The sequence below is a fragment of the Anser anser genome, assembly GCF_964211835.1.
Source record: "Anser anser genome assembly, chromosome: 5".
Classification (NCBI taxonomy): domain Eukaryota; kingdom Metazoa; phylum Chordata; class Aves; order Anseriformes; family Anatidae; genus Anser; species Anser anser.
The window spans coordinates 3,643,134-3,664,851 of NC_139725.1; the positions used below are offsets into that span (position 1 = coordinate 3,643,134).

At 40.3% G+C, this 21,718-nt stretch overlaps 1 protein-coding gene across 10 annotated transcripts in view; it reads left to right on the top strand.

Moving 5' to 3' along the window:
- The window catches only part of DENND2B (DENN domain containing 2B), a 171,440-nt gene that overhangs the window by 43,419 nt on the left and 106,303 nt on the right, over nucleotides 1-21,718 (top strand). The window contains exon 3 of one of the 10 annotated variants that reach the window (XM_083838171.1): nucleotides 17,782-17,858. The exons of the other annotated variants lie outside the window; for them this stretch is intronic. The gene's annotated coding sequence lies outside the window, so the exon portion shown is untranslated. The remainder of the gene's footprint in view (nucleotides 1-17,781; nucleotides 17,859-21,718) is intronic. 10 annotated transcript variants of the gene reach the window in all.

The following is a 21,718-nucleotide window of genomic DNA, read 5'->3' on the forward strand; positions in this document are numbered from 1 at the left end:
TATTAGGATGGCATTCATAGCATTTTAATAATTAATGTACAATTACTGTGTCTTAATGAAGAGACTTAGAAAATTGATACAGTTCTACTTTGTTGAACATCACAGAAAGTACACTGTACTGATAATCGTGATGAGAAGTTTAGGTCACTCCTGCATTGTTTAAAACTCTCCTCCAGCAGATGCTTGTTTCTACTTTTATGTTGCTTTGCTCCCTTCTGTGCATTTCAGATGTGATCCAAAGCATGCTGGAGTCCATGGGAGTTTTCCCATCAACTTCAAAGGTCCTGCCTGAGAACTTCTCAGCCTCCGTTTTAGTCTTTTGACTACAGGACCAGGCCACAGGCTCTAACTTTTCTTTCTTGAACTTTCCAAACAGAGGGTCTTTTGTATTCCAACAAACAATACCAGACATGCTGACTGGCTTCCGTGTGGCTGCTAACATGCACTGGAGATAATGATGATGCTTATTTCTGCTTTCTGCTATCATCATTCTAGGTAGGGAAGAGTGCAGTGAAAGGAAATCAAATCCACCTCTCCACCTCTACTCCTCACACAAGGCTATTATTTCTATGTCTGTGTGTGTGAGTAGAAATTGTTCCTTGATTAAAGGGCAGAATCAGATGTGCTTCAAGGAAGAATTCCAGGAAGAATTTCATAGGAAAACACTGTTATCACTGTGATCCCTGAGTAGAGTACTCATGAGGCTGCCACGGGTAAGGCAGTCTTTCTGCAGCACACATACAGAACTGACAGCTGTCTTCTGTGAAACCATCACTAATCAGCACAGTCTAACACTTTGTGTCCCCCTTTTCAATCAGATTTGGCCAGCATGACTCTGTAAATAAAATACTGCTGTTAGTGAATATTAATTAACAGTCTGGTTCAACGGTTGAAAAAATTAGTAACTTTTCCTCTGTTTGATTGTTGGGAGGACTTTAATAATAAATCCTTGTGCCGTTTTTTAACAGAAATTAATTATCTGGGGAGCTGATGTATTAGTTCAAACAATCTTCCTCCTTAAGAAGTAATACCATGATGATTACCTAAGTTTAAGGCTCATCTGTGGAAAAAAATGCTATTCATCCCTGAAATTTCCAAGACAGAAATCATGGCTATGATTTTCAAAATCTGAACCACTGCTTGCAAGTGCTTACGTTTTGCAGATAGTCAGTTTGATACTCCTGAGAGATCTCTGCCAGATGTTGCATAGTGGGCATCCTGAAGGCAATAGTTGCTTTATGAAGTCTGCCTGTTCTGTGGTGCAATAAAGCGGAGAACCGGGTGAGTTCTGTCGCAGTGTTTCTGGCCAAGTGGCATTTCCCATAGTGGCTGTGTTGTAGTATTTACCTGTTACTTTGTCAAATGATACAAGGCATCATTTCCCTAGTAATTTATTATAATTTTCAAGTGTCCTAGCATTCTGAATGGTTCCAAATGAAATTTGCATATGTAATATACTACATAGATCTTACCAGTAGGAAACTAAAAGTTAATCAATCATAATATATTTATAACTGCACTCATAACAAGATACCTGCTAGCTGACCTACTAAGGCTGGTCTTAAATGTAACCAGCTGCACACAGGCATTGGCACACTATATTTTTTTCCATTCATTAAGGGAGTAAACAATTCAAGAAGGCTGCTGCTGTACCCAGTAACTTGTGTGGAGTTCTCACAGCAGTTTGTGCAGGAGTAGTGGCTCTGGGTAACATATCCTGTGGACACGTACTCCTACATCTGTGCATCTTGAAGAGAGCTGTTTAACACTGCTGTCCCAACATAGATCTCCTTGTTGGTCCCATGCACTTTTCTCTGTGGGCTCCATGCCCACATTCTGTCCATGGATAGTGAGTGTCTCAGAGTTTTCCAGAGAGCTTGATGTGTTCTTTGATAGGATTAGTTGTGTTGTCTCATTGCAGTTAGAGGGAAAGTGAAAGGATGTGGCAGAAATGTTTTTTTTGCCTCTCCTTGATTATCTAACAAGTAATTTTTATATTGAGTTTTAATTGCTTGTTTTATCTTGCATAAGATCATCTTTTGTGTAACTGCTCATGCTCCATCTACCCCACAGGCTGATGTGTATGTTTCCCTGTTATCAGTTGCAGTGAGTTCCAGGTTAATTGCTGTGTGAATGTTTGTCTTTATTAGCTGGAAACAGACTGATTTGTGAATGAAGTGAAGTTGTCTAGAAGTCTAGGGCTGACTTTGTCATACTTTACTGACTTTGTCATTCAATACTTGTTTCTGTTCTTACTCCATTCTCTAAATAAATAGTCTTCACTTTTTCTTCTGAAAGTCTAAGGCACTGTAAAAACAATACAGTTGTCTCTGTTTCTACAGTTTGAAGGCTGGATGATCTTCAGAGAACCTATTACAGATGTGGACAGATGTACCATTAAATTCTTGAACATGAGATCAGTATTTTCCTTATGTAACCTTATGCTTACAATAGACATAATTTGTAGACTGAAAACAACAGGGCTGCATATATGGAAGAGCTTCTCATGAGGATGCTCAAATCTTTCCTTCATTTTCTGTAAGTTAATTTCAGTTCTACCAGTGTGAACAACCAGTTCGCCCTGTTCTTTCTTCTTGTGTGTTGTCTTCTGGCCATGGTGACTCTGAGTGACTTTTGAAGGTGTAAAATGTGAAGTGCAAAATGATTTGTTCTGAGCAGCACACACTGGAGATATGAGTGTGGCTACCTTTAGTTGCAGGAAGAACCTTGAATTGATTGCACTGTCATTCTGCTCTGCAGTGCAGGGGCTCATTAGTGCTAATCAGTGATCTCTGTCCTGCCTTTGCATCTTTGACCTAGTTGCTTTTCTGAACTTAACACAGTTGCTAGCGTGACACAAAGCAGACTCTTGGCACAGCCCTGATCACAGAGCAGGGAGAGATCTGGCAACTTTCACACAAATCCATTATAATTAAGGCTTCCGGTCTGGGATTTAAACTTCTTTCTCTTAAAAGCCTGAGAAGCACTTTTTTTAATTTTTTTTTTAATTTTTCAGGCTGAAAATGAACCTTCTGTTGGTAGAGCAAAGTCCCCTGATAGTACTAGCTGCTGGCAGACCTGGGAGAGGCAGGTGCTTTTCCTGTTCCTTCAGAAGGCTTTTCAAATGTGCTCCTATCCTGAGCACGTTTGGAGCAGAACCTCCCAGGTTTTCCTCAGTTTCACGTGACAACAACAGAGGCTACTAAGCAGCTAGTGGAGTGTTGCACAGCTGGCTTTCCTCCAGTGCCAGATCTTATTCTGAGTTCCAGCCCCATAGTATTAAGTCTCTCTGCCTACTTGGAGCCAAACTGCCGTATGCAAGGGGTGTTCAAAGGAGTCCCATTTCCCCATCCAGTCAGAGGCAGAGTTCATAGCTTGAACAGTTTTTTTTGGTTTTGTTTTTGTTGTGTTCCCTCCCTCCACCCCCCAGTGTAGTTTGATGACAAGAAGATGAATCAGAGGCTAAAACTTCTGCCAATGGCAAGAGTGCAGTTTGGCATCCTTTATGCAGCTGGCATCCAAAGGATACAAGCCATCAAATTATCCTGTGCTCCTGGTCCAGCTGAGCCTGCTAGTTTATGGCCAGAACATCCCTCCTCTGCCTTGAAGCATGCTTGGAAGTGGAAAGGCATCACTAAGCATTTACCATGGTAGGGACAGGTTGGGGACAGTTCGACAATTTTGACAGTACCAAATGTGCTCCATACAATGCACTTTTGTGCCTCCTTGGTAGAAAGCAAAAAGCAATTTGAGAGCTGCAACAGCATGGAAACGTTTGCAGCTGCACAATTCATGTTCCCATGTTTCAGTCTCACACAGGCCCGGCCCATGCAGACCTTCTATTATTAGTTTTAGAAGGAGAATGGCTGACAGCTGATTAATTTAAATGGAGTATTCCAGAGAGCTGTTTTATGGCTGAGTTGTCAAGAGTGGCAAGCCAAGAAAACATTGAATAAAGTTACAAAGAAAATCTCTGATGTAGAACACAATCCTGTTTATTCAAAAGATTTCTAGGGGACTAAAACATCTTCATACTGCTCTGCTGTCAACATGTTCAAACTTGTGCTGGGGTAGGTGAGAAGCTGCACAGCTCAGCCTCTTGCACTTTTCACCCAGCATTTCCTGAGAAAGCTCCCCTGGGGTGTCCTGGGATGTTGTCAATAGGAAGGGGACACATTAAAATTCAGTCTTCAGAAACTTGCCTGAAAATAATTTCAGGTGACTCATTCTGGTGCTGGCTTTAGGAAAAAGTCAAGTTGGTTTCAGAACGAAGAGTGAAAAAACATTTTTGGGTACTGGATATGCTCTGTGGAATCAGCTCTCTGGATTAGAGCTGCTGTGTTCTGCATCACATTGGTTTTCACCATTACACTGACCCTGATAGCTCACACTTTGGGCAGCAGATTGACTTTTGGGAACATATGAAGACCAAAGGGCAAATGATGTTTTTGCAGCGCTCTTTTATTAGTAACAGCACATTGCAGTAGGTTGCAAGTTGAGTGGTATCACCCTCTGGACATGCACAAAGAGCTGTCTGTCCACTTCTTTCCTTTCCTGTGGAAAGCACTGCCCTGGTAATGTTGCCTGTAAGCAAGACACTGCTCCCCAGCATGGGCAGCTGAAGCACAGCTCCTGCTGGAGGCTCTTTCCCTCACCTGAGTCTTCAGCAGGGAAGGAGAGCCAGTCCTGTTCGTGATTCTGCACAAGATGATCTGCATAGGTTTTCCCACTCCAACTGCAACGAGCCTCTGCCATGACACTGTAATGTACCTGCTTTCCTGGGACTGTTTACTCTACCTCTGCCTGGGACTCTGTGGCACAGAAATTAGAAAAGGTGAGAGCAAAGAATGGCATGGGGTGAGAAAGCTAAACTGCCCTCCCAGTTGCTCTGGGCTGGGAGGAGCCTGTGTGTTTTTCAGGGCAGAGAGCTTGTGTCTGTGAGGGTGATTGGGTGGTTGCCTGGGCAGAGACGGTGTCCCTGTGGGCTGGGCTGGGGCTGCTGTCAGGGTATGGAGGAGGTGCACCTGGAATGGACACGCAGCTGAGGTCCTAACAGACCCTTCCTCTCACCATGTGCTGCCTCTGCCCTCCTGGTTGCTTTGTCCCTTGGGACCATGGAGATGGGTGAAGGATAGCACTGAGAGTGGGTCTTTTTCCCCTTCTGTCCAGCAGGGTCCTTTTATAGCTGAACGCTCCCTGTAAAAGAGATTTGTTGCATGCAAAGGCTGGATGTCGGCAGAGGTTGAACCTTAATGCAGTTAGAAATGCTCACTTCCAGTCTGCACACTTGGCACTGCGTGGGCAGTGAGGGGGCTGCTATACCAGCTGGTTGTGCACATATCCCATCAGCAGGTTACAATCTCTTCTGTGCCAGACCCAGTGGATAGAATAATATACTGTCAAATTTGGCATTTGCATTAAGATCTGCTTTCCTCTGCTATGGAGACATTATCCAGTGTTCTGCTGAGACACATCAAGAGCTAAGGTCCCTGCTGTGTTCTATTTACTATTGGCTGACATGCATGGACAGTAGAAAACAAACGTAAACACAAATTGTTGCTGTGTACTACAAAAGCACAGCACGCTTCCTGGGGATTTATGACCATCTGGGAAGAAGGGAGGAACTGGGGGCAGCCCGAGGTCATCAGCTGCAGCACCTTGTTGGCGGATCCCAGCACGGTTTCTGTGCCACTGATCGCTCCGGTAAGGTGGGTGTACAGATCTGCTCTAAAAGTAAGGCCAGATCTTCAGGTAGATGAAGATGATGAAGGCAGTGGGGTTGTGCTGAAGGCTTCCATATTTTTTCTGGAAAATCCATGCAGCTCTTGTTCTGGATGTGGCAGGCTGATTGCTATGTGCCCATTTATGTGGAGATTCCGGCTGTTGGCTAACAGCTGTTCTGGCCGGTCTGTATGATATCCTTAAATCCTGAACAACACACAGATTGCTCTTCTTTCATCTGATTAAAATTTTCATGTGCAAAAAAAGGCTGCATTAGCTGAAGTTCCCTTGTGCATCAGCCTCTCGCAGAGCTCTGTTAGTTGCATAATATCATGTTGACAACAGTGCTGCTGGTGAGGTAAATGACCCTTGCGTACAGTAGCAATGCACATGAGCTTATCTTCTGAGACCTGGCATCAGGTCACCTTTGGAGACATGGTGACAAGACAGGCTTCAAAGTGAGTCACCACTTGTTCTGGGAAAGATGAGCTCTTGCTGCCTGTGTTGGTGCCAAATGAGGTGCTGGTTCATGGAAACATTATAATGGTACATTTAAAAAAAAAAAAAAAAAAAGGACTCTTTTCATGAGAAAAGGACAAACCTGTTGTGGTGTTCCCAAAACAAAGCAGTCCAGGACCTTCGCAGCATCTGGGTGAAACAGAGAGCCTGCTAGGCTGTTTCACTGCTGCCCAGCACTGAACAGGAGCAGCAAATCCATCAGCTTGGACAGATTGCCCTTGTGACAGTGATCCATTAGCAGTTGTCACATCAGTTTTGTCTCCATGGCAGCCTCAGGTCTGACAAATGTGACAAAGCTGTGTTTTATCAGCAAATTCCCTAGCAAATCCCTTACTGGCCCTAGTCAGGAAAGCATATGGATAAGAGAAAATTATTCTTCCTGCTCTTCGTTACTGTTTCTGTTCTTTGTATGTGAACCAGCCAGCTAGGACTAGTTGCATTCCTCTGTAATTTGCAGTACCTCCTGTATGTGGCTGAGCTAGTGATGAATTGTTACCTTTTGTCATTTTTTAAGAAGTTTTATTCCTTGTTTCAACAACCATGGAAACATCAAAGGTCAGACTGAACTTTTGGGGAAACTGAGTGGAAGCACTGGTTTCTGACAACTACAGGGCAGGCTGGGGCACCTTTGGGTCAAACTGGCTGTTCTGCAGTGGACATTCAGATAGGTACGTTGGCTTCTCCAAGAGAAATACTGGCTGGGATTCATCTGGGGAGTAAGGAGTCAAGCTTACTCTGTTGCAGGCTGTTTGTTTGTTTTTGGTTGTCTGAGAGTGAGTGCAGGAGCATTTCATTTATATTTATCTCATAATCTTATCTCCCTTTGAATTTCCTCACTGAATACTATAAGATGAAGCAATATGCAACTATTTTTTTATCTGTAGGTCATCTATTAACATGTCATATGACAAATTGCATGCAGATATGAAACGAGGTAAAAAGAGTAAAATGATAGACATTCAGAAATCGCTTTTTATCACCAATCTTTCAATTTTGAAATCTAGAATGATCTGCAATGTAAGTATTTGATCCTTTTTTTACAGAGAAGGTAAAAGGAAGGAGGAAGATATTAGTTGAATAAACTGGATAATCTGATTTAAAAAAAAAAAAAAAGAGTTGGAGCTTTGGAAAGTATAATATAATTGCCCTTTCCTGAATTGAATCAGATCTATTCGTAAGCATTCAGTCCATCTATACAGGGAATTGCAAACAGGATACAGCTTTGCTAATACTGGCAGGTAATGGATTTTTTTTTTCCTTAAGCGATAGACCACTTGGGCTTTGTATCAGAAGGTCATGAGGTTGTATCCTGATACTACACACTGGTCACGTGCAGTCTAGCTGATATCTCTGTGTGTATAGTATATATCTGTGAATTACTGCTCACCTCAGCTAGGTATATAAACAGACTTCAAGCACTGAAAATGTCACCAGCAACATTTTGTCTCCAAACCAGTTTTTGTTCAGGAGATCCTAAATTTACCCAGCAGAGATTTCCAAGAGGGTAGAGGCTAGCCTGCTTAGATCAAGACTACATTCTGGGACTGACCATCTCATTCGACCACATCAAGCCTGTGTACAGGCGGTGCTGAGTAACTCCCGGGCTGGTGTTTTCCAGTGTTATCTCAGAAATAGGAAATGGGTCAGCTGCTCACAAGTACAGTGTTCATAGTGACACAGTTGTCATTCCGAATTTGGAGGTGATGACTTTGAATGAACCACATATAGATGAATATATATACTTATAAAAAGAAATTAAGATATACCTCAGAAAAATGAACTCTGTCTTGTGCTAATGGCAACTGACCGCTCCACTGATCTCTGTGGGAGCGATTGCAGAGGGGGGGAACAGATCATCTTTCTGAATGATCAGGTGCACTCAGCAGAAGACAGAATGAAAGACAAGGGACAGAAATGTGTTTGTTCTTGAAGACCACCACGTGCCTCAGCATAGCTGGGTCTCTTGCTGCAAGGAATAACTTTTGGTTTACATTTTTAAAGCAAATTCAATCAGACTCTCTGTTTTGAGAGTGTCAAGACTTATTAAGAAGGGGAAGGTAACGCTTAACTAATGAAGTATTTATTTACAAGATTTGACATTCTATTATGTCTCTGACAATGAAAGTATGATGGTCATCATTTGAGGACAGCTAGTCAAAAGGGGTTGATAAATATGTTGTATGAACTTTGTGAGTTAGCCTGACTGACACCAAGCATGATTGTTTCCAGAACTTCACTCAGACTTGTGGGGAGCTAATCACTAGTGTAAGGACAGACCCAGACGTAAGGAGTCAGTCTGGCATTATCTTTGACTTTTAGTGTGTGGGGCAAAGCCAAATTTAAGTGAAGCAAGCCTGGCAAGAGGAACGCTTGTTATGAGCTCGAGGGCAGCTGGTGGCAATGGTATGCAGCATTACCGATTTCATTGCATATTCCTTTTCAAAGCTGCAGCAAAATTAAGCTTTAGTTGATTCATGAAGTTAACTGTGAAATTTTCTCCTTTCCCACCAACAATCAGTCACAGCAAGTTACCTCTTTCATTGCACCTTTCTGGAATGCAGTGGTCATGCAAGAAATTGTGAAAGCATCATAGTAAACTCAGATTGCTAGGATGTTTGAAGAGAAACTACTCAAGTGAAACTTTTGGTGTGTGTATGTTTTTCTCTCCTCCTGTACAGTGTTCAGAATGGTAAGTCTTAGTCTGTGGCTGAGTTTCCTAGGTAGCAAGTGTAATAATAACTGGGTTAATAAAAATTAGGCCTGGTAGCATCGCTGTTGAATTGACTGGCCTACTACCTTACTTTTACCTCTAACTCTCCAAAAGACAGACAGACAGACAGACACACACAAACTGGTTTTGAAGAGCCTTTAATTATCTTCTGATTATGAATTATCTTCTGGTAGGAAGAATAAATCAGTCAGTATGTACATCCATTTGCTCATTTCTTTCCTGTCACAAATCTGTGGTTAAAAATACAGTACTCACAAAATCTCTTCATCCAGTATCTCAATGGGAAGTTTGCATTTCTATTCTGTTTTTGTACCCAGCACATTCCTGCAGGCAGTTCAGAAGGGGAAGTGGAAAACTGGCTTTTTAGAACTGTGCTAAAGTGCTTAGTTTCTTAGCTATTTGCATCCTAGTTGGGGATTTTTACTCTGACTTTAAAATCTTTTCCAAGAAAAATGAATTTGAAGCCCAGACAGTATTCCCATATAACTGACTGAGTCATCTTCCTTGGGAATTGAGGGATCACTGTCACCTAATAACTAAGATGACCAGATAGTTAGGAATTTGTTGTAAGCTTATATTAGACCACTTATTATTTTTTCTTATTATTATACAGTCATATATGAAGAAAAGCTGTCATTATTCTGAGACTGGTTTTCTTTGTATTGATGTAGTAGCAACCAAAACAAAGAATGGTTGGACTCACAAGGAGTAAGATGGAGAATTTAGACTGTTGTAATGCTAGTTCTGTTAGACCCTATAATAACATACTCTGCAGTAGCTGGAAAACAGGCACCCAGTTTGGATGCGAAATTACTCCTCAAATTCAGAAGTACTCTCTAGAGAAAGACAGGATCAATTTTCTGAAGTATTTGAGCACTCTGTTGGACTAAGAAATTTTAAAACTGTAAGAAACAGCTTGAAGCTCTATTGAAATAAAAATGAATTTGACTTGTGGGTAGATGTGGAAATTTTGCTAAAAATTCATTACAGTTAAGAGACTTCCAGGTATCTATTGTGGTCCAAGGACAATGCTCTCAAAAGCCCCAAGGTCTCACTGACTTCCAGAAATGTTGAAGTCCTGAGTGCTCTGGAGGTAGAACTCAAAATCTGTAAGCACCTTTGCAAGCTGTTCCTGTACCTATGCTCTGTGTTCTTGTGTGTGCTAAAATGACGTATCTTTGAACTGATATGAAGCCACATTGGCCAAACTGTATTTACTTTTTTCAGATAGCAAAAGCGTGCTTTTCAGGTGAACAACTTTGTAGCATCATCACTGTAGCAAGAAATGTGAACGGTTTTCATTTTAGATGAAAAAGAGAAATTGAAACCAAGTTGTCCTGAGCTGTTCAGAAGCTGGTTCAGCAAGGGCTAAGAGGATCCACCTGGGAGTCTGGGGTCTTTGGGCAGCATTCCTTTTGCAGTTGTTAAACTAAAGAGTGGTCAGGAGCAAAGAATAAGAGATGAAAAAAGTGGTGAAAGCAGAAGGGTAAGGGGAGAGTGTCTGCACCATACAAATTAAGAGGGATGTTCAGTAAAAAGATGGTTGAGGGATCTTCTTTCTCCATCAAAAACTTCCCTATTTCAGGGCCTCGCTGCTCTCAGAGGTAAGAATTTCTTCCTTATGTCTAACCTGCACTTTTTCAGTTTCAAACAGTTACCTCTTGTCCTGTCAGTACACTCCATGACAAAGAGTACCTCCCAAGCTTCCCTGTAGGTCCCCTTTAGGTACTGGAAGTCTGCTATAAGGTCTCCCTGGAGCCTTCTCTTCTCCAGGCTGAACAACCCCAACTTTCTCAGCTCTTTTTGTTGTTGTTGTTGTTTCTCCAGCCAATAAATCTGTGATGTATGCAAAGCAGATCAGGTCTTAGAAAACAGTCTGCATGTAGATGCCTATACAGACTTTGTTCTTCCTCTCTCACTAGATAAAAAGGTGTATATCCAGGAGGCTGTGCAGGGTATTGTATTCAGTTCTGTTCTCTATCTGAAAGCTGTTAGTGAGTGGAAAAGAAATTGCCCTCGCTTCCAGTTGTGAGAAAGAAGTGAAGACGAATGCTCTGGAGGGAAATTGGCATGCATGACTTTGAACAGATGAGGAAAGGAAAGGCATGGCTTTAAAAATAGTTGAATAATTAGATCTCATTTAAGTGATGATTCATAGAACACAGTTTTGGCTGTGTTTTGATAGAATCTTTAGAAGAAGCAGTAGCCAAAAGCTGAATGAAAATGCACCAAAGTTCTTGTGGCACGTTGCTTTCTTACATTGAAGGTGAGCCTCTTTCTGATGGAGTTATAGCTGCCACGCTCTTTAGTTAACATAAAAACATTAAAAATACTTGCTACCTTAGTCGCAAGTAAAGCCACTCAGAAATGAATTTAGAAAAGATACTCTGCAGCAATTGTTGTCACAGCATGGTTCGCTTTAAATTCTGTCATCCATCCTGTAAAACAGTTGCCCAGTGTCAGCCAAATAGAGTTTGAAGACTCAGAGGGATCTAGACTGATTTACTATACATTTTTAGATGACCAGGTCACTGAAATATAAGAACACTACTAAGCAAAGGAGACACAGTGGTGGTTTTACACTGGTCAAAACACATGCTTTTAAGTCATCAAATGGAAAGCTTTTACCAGCATGTGAATGTTTGGTTTATAGTTAGCAAATAAATCACTTTCACTGTGGAAGAAGACCATACATGATGGCTGTTGTCATTTCCTCCATACCCTGTGGAATCTGATTTTGTGGTATGTTTTGGGTATATTCTGAACAAGTTATGGCGTTCTAGTGCAGTAAGTGTTGTGAGTTAGCTGAGAAAATTTAGTATTTAAAAATGGCATGTCAAATCACTGGTTGGATTTTCTGGGCTGAAGATTACCAAGCTGGTTGATTTTAGAGTTTGTTTTTTTTTTTTTCCTTCCTTCCCTCTCCCAGTGTGGCAATTGTACTAGCCCAAGGATTTTGGTGTAGTTATTTAAATTGCATTTAATTTGTGGTGCTTTGGCATCGGACGCGTCTTTCATCTTGCAGCATAGAGAGAACAATTGATTAAAATGTTAAAATGTTGTTAGATCTCTTGCAATTTTTGGTGTGCTTTTTTTTTTTCCAGAGAAATATTCTAAGACACAGTGTTAGAAAATGGAGCCAAATACTGCAAAAAACAGTGAACCTGTAGGTTGAAATGGTCATACAGACCAGTGTGGTTGGATCCTAATTTGTCTTGAACATCAGAGGGTAGCAACTCTCTACAGAGCGTAAGGGAGGTCTCAAGACAGCTCTGAAAATTTAGGTTGTGTAAATAATCCAGTATCTTTGTGGCGCATCTCAGCTGCAGAACATGTGATGAATAGAAAGCACTGGTTATTTACTTTGTGTTTTGAAGTTGTCAGGAAGCATTACAGTGATCCTGTGCAGGAGTAATAGTGCTAGTGTGCTGTATAGACAGTCTGGTGGTGAGTTACAAGCAGAGCTGAAGTACAATTGAGATCTGACTCCCACTTAGCGCTGTTAGTAACAGAAGGACCCTTCTGATGCCTTTCCAGCTTCAGTGGTTGGAGCTGTGTACACACAGTAGGTTTCCTTTTACTTTAGTCCTGTGGTACATAACTGCACTTGCTTCTTTGTGTCTGTGGGCAGTTGGATTCTGCTGCATTTTCTCTTTGTGGATGATCATGGTTAAGAAGTTTGCTAATCTCTATTGGAATTGACAGGGAAAAATATTAGGGATATGGTTTTGAAACTGAAAAGTGCAGCACTATAATAAATTGTGGCTCTCTGGTTGAACACAAGGATGAAATTCATTCCAGACTCTGGAATTCGAATGGGACAGTTTATGAATGGAACTGCAGCCCCTGAATTGTATTTCAGCATTAGTCTCTAGTTTGGAATTGTGCTATTTCCAACATCGACAAGGATACATATTTTACAAGCTTTCATTCTTCCACTGTTAAGACTGTTCACATGTAAAATCTGTTGTGCTGCAGATGGCTGTGGAGTATATGCCATAGGGAAAACTCTTCAATTTTGTAAATAAACAGGTTAGTAACTGTTGTCTGAAATTTACTTATTGAAAATGGCTCTATATTTAGTTGAAGGAAAACTGGCTAATGCTCAGAGGAATCACATTTCTCTCTGTTCATGTCTTGTTTTATGGTCTTCAGCTGTGCCCCACCTCTGTCACCTGTCAGACAGGGGTAACTGCTAGACAGCCTCACAGCCATGTACATTGCTTATTACCATCTCATTAGAAGCTTAGATGAAAGCCACAATCTCTAGTAGATGTGACTTAGTATTGGTTATCCTCAGGTGAACAAGCTAGAAGGCAATAATGTCTTAGTTATTCAATAAACAAAGTAAAATATGCTTAGATAACATGTTTTAGGAAATTGGGAATCTTGGACTGAAGTTTAAACTTTCTAGCCCCTGCTGTAGAGAAACAGCAGCTGAGAAATAGATGCTTAAAGACAAAGAAGGAGCCAAAACCTCCTGTCAGTTAACATACTGTGGTTTCTCCCCTTGCCTAAAACAGTTTACTTTTAAACCTCTCAGATGGATTATGTTATAAAGTTGACAGTAACAAAAAATGATATGCAAAACACCAAACAGAAAAGGAAAGCTTAGGCAAAAAGTTTGAAGTGTGATTTTTTTTACATATGTTAAATGGAAACTTTTTTTTTTAAATTTCTTCTTCTTCACTGTGATATTTAAAGGTGATGAATTCCTGTAACTGGCTGAGAAAAGGTAAATTCTGTTTTAAGGCTATATTTATGTCTGTCTTCGTTCTTTCTGCTAGGTTGTAGTTTCAAAGCATAGAAATGTCATTTTTTTTCTTTGAGCTAATAAAAATATTCTCTAAGTAACTGTGTGTGGAGTTTAGACTAAAAGATGAGGCACGGGCTACATTGTCAAAAGCATCTGTTTGAGTTGCACTTGAGAAAAATGGAAGGACAGGTACAATACAAGCACCTCATTTTGACCAGTTTGCTAACTTGTGCATATTGGGCAAGCAGAGGTAAATGACACCTTGTAAATTGGACTCCGTTGAAGTATTCTGCCCTGTCTATGCAAAGAATTTCCTGTTTCCCCCTCATTATGACAGGGCTGATGCTGCTCATCTGCAGCAGAAATCTGGGAGCCAAGTGTTTCATCCTATCTCACCAACTGAATTTAAACTATCTATAGTGGAATCAGCTGATTTGGTCTGTATTTAGTCCAGGCAGCTAGAAACAGAAATTTCCTCTTGTGTTTCATTTAAAACTAATATTATTAGCATAGATTATAATACTGTTGAGAAATATTCCTCAGAAGACACTAATATACTGTGGTCTATGCACCATCTTTGCAGGACAGATAAGATAAAAACACTGCTAATAATACAGGGCTGCAGGTTTATCAATGTCTAGCAACTTCATCCCTGAACTGACAAGAGAGACTTTTGGTTTTGCTTTGGCTTTATTTATTAATAGGGAGATACTGAAACTTTGGTCAAATAGAATGGTCAAGTATTCTTTTAAAACATGATTGTGTGTGTGTGTTTTTTAATAAATAGAAAGTTAATTAAAAATGGCTCTGTAACAAGATCTGTCTTTTCAAAGAGCAAATTGTGATAGAGGTGTACCAACTAGTTTGTAGCATGAGCGTGGCTGAGGTGGACAGGCACCTAAATATGGAGTAGGTCTGGAGTTTCCTGAAGTTAGGGACACTAGAACCAACAGGAAATGGCTCTCAGGAAGGGACTCCTTCAAAAACAAATCAAATTGAAGGCTGAGAGGAGCTTTTTTATCTCACTATAAATGAACTGAGGAATAGAATCAGAAGACAAAGAAAAAAACAATATAGCCTGAAAACAATGTTTTCACAAGAATCATAGAATGATTTGGGTTGGAAGGGACCTTAACGATCACCTAATTCCAACCCCTTGCCGTTGGCAGGGACACCTCCCACCAGACCAGTTTGCTCAAAGCCCCATCCAACCTGGCCCTGAACACTGCCATGGATGGGGCAGGGACCAGGGACCATCTGAAATGGCAGAGGGAGCTACAGTTACTTCACTGATCTGTTGGGTCCCTTACGTCCTATGTAGAAGGGTCACTTAGAGCTTTCCCTTTCAACTGATGATTATGACTTTTTTTTTTTCTTTCTGGTTTTAGTTCAGGTTCTCTTAATAGCTTTCACTGGTAAGGAGGTGTGCAAACAGCAAAGTTGGAAAGGATGTTGCAAATTTTTTTTGTTTGTTTTTTAATTTAATTAAGCTTTGAAAATTGTTACACAATTCAGATAAATTACCAGAAACATGCTTGTGAACTGTTCTCAAGAATTTTCTTTTAAAACAGACGGTAGGAATCTGGGTCAAATCCATTTGTTAAGTGGTGTTTTAAAATACTTTTATTTCCAAAGCATTAGTTTAAATGGTTATTTGTCCATACATTTCTATTTTTGGTTTCTTAATGCAAGTACAAATGTAAATATTTCTTTCTTTTCCTGTTCTGTCCGTAAACTTTTGACTTGGATACCTATTTTCCAAAGAAAATTTTTAATCATAGGATAGCTTTTTCTGAAACTTGTACTTGAGGGTCTGTTTGCTTTCTGAGGTGTGGGTTTTTTGTTGCTGTTTATAGTGTGCAAAGAGAACTTTAGTTTTACCTCCCCTCCTCGACCCTAACAAACCCCAAACCCCACGTTTTGCATGTACTCCGGGGGATTACTGGGGACTCTGGTGAGAAGAACAACGTGAAGCAACTGAGACTAGCAGTACTGATGAACTTTCAAAGAGATCTGTATAGAAAGTAGGAGCTTGTTTTTAGATTGAGTCAGTGTAAAATTCTCTGGCATGTTCTTCAGGCTGAAAACCTGATGAACTGCTTGTCTGTCTGAACTGCTGTGTCCGTATGAAGCAGACATGCTGGTGCTTCTGCAGCCATCCCTATCATTCATTCACAACGTATGCTTAGGGAAGACCCTTTCTTACCTCCCTTACCTTCTCTATATTTGTGTAGAACTGTTCATCTCCACACAGCTCTGAATGAGGGCGTGTGTTAAAACACCACCTATAGGCTAAGATAAAGACTTGAATTACTTGGTCAATCTGAACAGGGCCTTTAGATCCCTTCATTCAAAGTTAAAGTCTTTTCCCCTCTCCAGCTCACTTTTGTTGTTGTTGTTTTTGTTTGTTTAGCTTATAGAACTCACTAGTGCTATTTAAAGTAAGCTTTAGAAATAAAATTCAAACTACAATACAGTGGCCCTTGGCCTTCAGTCGTGATGCCTGAACTCCCTTTGCCTAGTGGAAGCTACAGAGGTCCGTTGTTATTCAGGCAGAACTGTTGATTTCAGCAATAAAAGTACTTCAAGATTCACCCTTTTGGCACAAAGAGTATATTCATTCTGTGACACGTTACTGTCAGGTGGGTATAAGAGTGCATCTATAAATTTCCTAGTTGTGAACTGCTGTTGTTCACAGAAAAACTGATAGAAATGCATCTTCCAATTTTGAGCATTCTGAGCAAACTAAAATGCTTGCTTTTATGCAAGCTGACCTCAGTGAGGTTTTGGACTGACTGTTTTACCAGTAGGGATGATTTTATAAATCAAGAGCAAGTAGTTCACAATGCTCTGGGCATGGTGTTTTTTTTATAATTCTGGCCATGGCCTTATATCATTTTCATGTTTGTAAGTGACTGATTTCTGAGATATCTATAATTTTAAAAATGACTTAGAAGCAAGGTGCTTTCTGCACACTCCATTATTATATATATTCTATATTGTATGTATAATATTCTATATTTTATATAGAAATACCCCAAAGGTATTTCTATTTTGCTCATTGTTTCTCCTTGGGTGTTTGAGTTTCTAGGTGACTGGACGACCCAGGCAGATTGAAATTTTGCAGTGTGTAGTAGTAGATAAAATAACAAATAGAAGTTGATAAACTTAGATTTATTGGAAGTAAATTTCCTTACTAAATTAGAAGTGTGTAAAAACTCTTTACCTTGGTTTACTGTTGACCTTGTTACTGGAATTTTCACACAGATTACAGTGTTAGATCTGCTGTATGACCCATTGTCATCAAAGCAATCTCGTTGTCTAACAGCACAATGAGTAATAGGGCTTGGCTGAAGCAGGGTAGCTTTGAAAGAAAAGGTTCAGCTGGCAAATAGCTTTTATTTCTTCCTTGAGAAGAAGAAAAGTTTTTATTGAAATAAATGTTCTGTCCTTAGCATGGGTAAAGTACCTTGTTGACAGTGCTTTGAAAGATCTCTGTAATACATTTAAAGAGGTGTTTCCTCATGTGGAATTTTGGCTCCCTGTTTTCTGTCTGTTTTCGTTGGGCATTCACTTGTGTAGTTTCTCTGAAAAGACACCGTAGTGAATGACATACACTAGAAGTCATCCTCTTGTTCCTTGTAAGAAGTGCAATTCCTTCTTGATGCCTGAAAGCCTCGTTCTGTGAGGCAAGGGTGAGGAATATCCATCGAGAAACGTGAAGCTCAGCGGATCCTCCATCAGAGGTGTCTTTGCATGTACACCCTAGGCTTGCTGTCTAGCTTCGTGCTTCTTGCATTGAATGAATTGCCTGGTTAAAGCAGATAACATCCAGTTTGTATCAACTGTGCCTGAGACTGATTCATCTTTTCAAAAGCACCTAAAAGTTTCACGCAGTTGCATACTGTTGACTTTCAATAATATTTAAGCTCCTAAGTAAACAAGCCCTTGATAGGCATTGGAATAACACTTCTGTTAACACGTAACATGAAGGCAGTGTTTGGTAGTTGCCTGGAACGGCAGAGTTCAGTGGAAGCCTATTTTGTTTTGGCAGGAGAAGAAGAGGCGCTGTGCACCAAATCAACTGAGCGTGGAGGAGATCAAAGCAGGAGCAGTGAGAGGCTGGAACAAGTAGGAGCATGATTGCTTCACCTGTAGGCAGTTACATGCCTATATGCATATCCTTGATGCAGAGCTGCTGTACTTACCTCTGGGATGTTCAGCTGCCCATGGAACAGAAGGTCCATCTAGTGCTTTGCAAAGCTGCCTTTGAACGGTCTTTTGTGCACCCACATAGGGGCTGTGCTTTATATGTCAGCAAGTCAAAGACTGCCAAGTACCACCTCTTTCCTTTCAGGGAGCATCTCTATGTTGGAACAAATACATGAAACCTCTTACATAGCATTTAATTTTAATGCTCATTCTAGCACTTGTATAGCTTTATTAAGTACACGAAATGCAGAAGAAACTACTTTCTTCCCTAAAAATCACGTGTAGGGAAAGGGTGGACCGATTAATTTCAGTATAGTAAAACAGAAAATGGTGGATACAGAATTTTGCGTAAATCTTCTTAGTTATAGTTTTAAGTGTAGTACTGTCATGTAAAAGTGTAGCCATAGTTAGGATCCAAAAGAACTCTTTGTCAATGGAGTCTGTTCAGTTTCAGCTACATTATTCATAAGATTCATTCCTCCCTCCAGCTGTTTCCACAAATTGAAAGACTTTATTTCAGCTTATAAATGCGATTTCCCCATTGTTCATGCCCACAGCTATTTTCCATGGCCAAGTACCCATCTCCCAACCCCCCAAGAAAAGAAATCCACACCCTATAAAAGAAGCCATGTAGAGTGGTCCTTTGAGGAGAAAATGGCACAACATTGGAGTTGCCATCTGCAAAACTTCAACAGTTGGTATTTTTTGTTGTGTATCTGTGGCTGGGTGGGGATCTTGGGCACAGAGCAGAACATGGGGTGTGGCTACATTACCAAAGGGTTTTCAGTTTTGTGTTGTGGCTTCAGTTTTCTCATTAAAACTGAAAAAGACAAAACTTGCTTCTTCAAGAACTGAAGAGCAGTCACTTGATATTCTGGTGGTACAGCTACAGTAGTAGGAGAATTTGTTGCTCACAGAAACTCCAGATGTACTGGCTTTTTAATAGGAAGACTGGTCAAATGGTTAAGAAACTACAGGTGTCTGGAACAGCACAAATAATACCTTGAATCTGTGCCATAAAATGAAGCTACAGACTTTTACCAAAAAAAAAAAAAAAACCAAAAAAAACTTCTAACTTCAAACCATCTTCATGCATGTATTTTCTTCAGAGCCCCAGCTGGAGCATAGCAGCTGTGAAGATTCAGCTAAACTGAATTGCACGTTTTTGACACCCCTAGACTTTCCAAGATCAGAAAAAGGATCCTTAGCAAGACTGCTGCATCTACAACAGAGGATGAGGAAAACCCCTTGTATGTGGATGTCCAACTGTGAATTCTTCTTTCAGGTTAAACAGGAAAAGATTTGTCTAGGGAAAATGAGGAGAACAGATTGTCACAGATATTAAACAAGCACCAGAAAAGAGATGCAGTTACTCTGAACATACCGCTGGAATTGGGGGTCTATAGGACCTGTGAGTCCTGGGGCTTTTATATCTCCTATAAATTTCCAGGCACATTATCAGTTAAAATACCAGAGCCCCAAATCATATGAGTAGATAGTCATAAACGATTTCTATAATGTACTCATAATCTTATAAATCATTACCCTTTGGTGTTACAAGTAGCATTTGTTTTGTTCTAGAAAGGATGAAATCTGCTGTTAGTCTGCCTGCTATATGCTAGGTACAGTTAGGATTCTGCCTGCTCCTATAATACAAGTCATGGTCTTAGCATCGTAAAAAAAAATTCACAGGTTTTTATCTACCTTTTGGAGGATGAGGACTAAGTTTTGAATGAGCCATGGCCAAGTTTGTGGTATCAACTGGAAACCATGGGGAATTTGGTAATGCAGACTTCGTGCCAGACAAAACTAGTTCATTTCTGTGTAGAATGTTTAGATTTTTTTTTTTCATTAATCAAACCCAGGAAAAATATCTTCATGTGAAGTTGAAACTGAAGAGTTTTTGCATGATGGATTTTATAAGCCTCAAAAGCCTTATTTGTTTTATGATGATGGATTTTTTAGCAGAAAAGCATTATTTATAATCTGTGCGTTTTTCTTTAGCTAATTTACTTACTGGAAGGCAAGTTTTGTTTGTGAAGTTTATAAACAAATTATGTACTGCAGTATATAATAGTTGTGTATAACTGCACAAATGTGTGTATCTGTAATAACTTGTCTCCTTGCAGATGCACATTTTCAGTTCTCTACTTACTGGCATTAGGTATATATACAAGTGAATTGAAAGAGGAATAAGGAAAGAATAGGAGACAGGAGAAAAGTCTGGGATACAATTTCATTTCTGATATCCTCTGTGAACACCAGCAAAGGAGTGTGAAACTAGACATTAGCTGAACACTATATAAACATGGTCACTATGAAGAAGACAGAGTTGGAGTTTGCCCTTTTGCTAAGTGGACTATATGGCTGACCATAAAAAACCTGGTTTGATGTTTTTATTTGTTGAAGAGATGTTAAGAGTAGACAGTGTCATTCAGGAAGCCGGCCTGATGCAGAGTTACTTTTCTAGAGTAATGACACTTTAAAAGATACAGTAAAATTATTCCTGTATCGAGAGCAAATTTAAATTAGATGTCTACACTGTTCTGCTTAAATCCATGAGAAAGAAGAAGAGGAACAGGAATACCAGCCTCAGCGTCAGGCACATGTGAAGCATGTTTGAAGGTACCATTTGGAAGTTTTTTCCAGTTTGGACTCCCATGAGATAAGAAAAGTTTGCATCAAACTTTGCTGTAGGCTTATTTACTTTTGGAGTGAGAGTGTACATGCATTCAGATAACAGTTTTTACACCATGGTCTTGTCTTGAAGGATATATTTCTATATGGGGGCTGTACCAAGTTTACCCTACAGCATGCAGAATACTCTCACTTTGGTGAGGAGCCAACATGTTCCCTGTAAGGGAAAGGGGACTGAAATTGTATCTGATCTGAGTACTAATCTACATCCCTCAGGCTTATCCTGCGGCTGTTTCTGTGTCGCAAAGGCAACACTGGATATGCCTTTTCAATGAGATCATGCAAAATCAAATTGCTATTAAATTATATTTTACTCACAGTTTTGAGCTGAGTTAAAGTATGAGCACTAGTGCTAAAACTTTGGGTAGAAATACCGATGCCAGACTGATGCTCCAAATGCTGTCTGGATAAAATTAATAATTTCACACAGATATTTCAAGCTCATGTTACATGTTTTAATATTGTTAAACATAAGTGATAGCACATAACAGCATGGCGGCCAATCTGAAAACAAGCAATGGGACCCTATTCCTTAATGTACTGGCTACTTGCTCTTCCTGGACGTGTGTAGCTGAATGGAACAGAGTAGGATTGTGCTTTCTTCTTTATTTTTTTGATGCTGTGTACTCTCTTGTGCTCTCTGGAAGTAGGGCTGTTAGCAGTTCCTATGCAAGCAGAGAAGTGAGATTTGAGAAGTCAGAATCACCTGAGCAAGATGCAGTGTGGGAGAGGTCTGTACGAGGCCGTGTGAAGGGGTCTAGGTGACAGGGGTCATGGGCAGCAGTGCTTCTCGAACAACAGCTGTGGGCCTTGGTCCTCTCCAATGGATGAAATGGTTAAGTCTTGTAACAGGGCTCTGCATCAGGTTTACTCCTGCTCTGCAGACTGTGAAGAAAGATTGTTCCCTTAGCAGAACTCACCAGTACAGTGGGTCTATTCAAGCCTGCATCTGGGAAGATAGTTAGTGCCTTCATTTATGAAATTCCTATCACAGAATTGTAAGTTCTTTGGAACAGCGACCGGTCTCTTGAGAGATCTCTAACATCTCATGTACACTGCGGTATGTAAATCATTTTAATAAA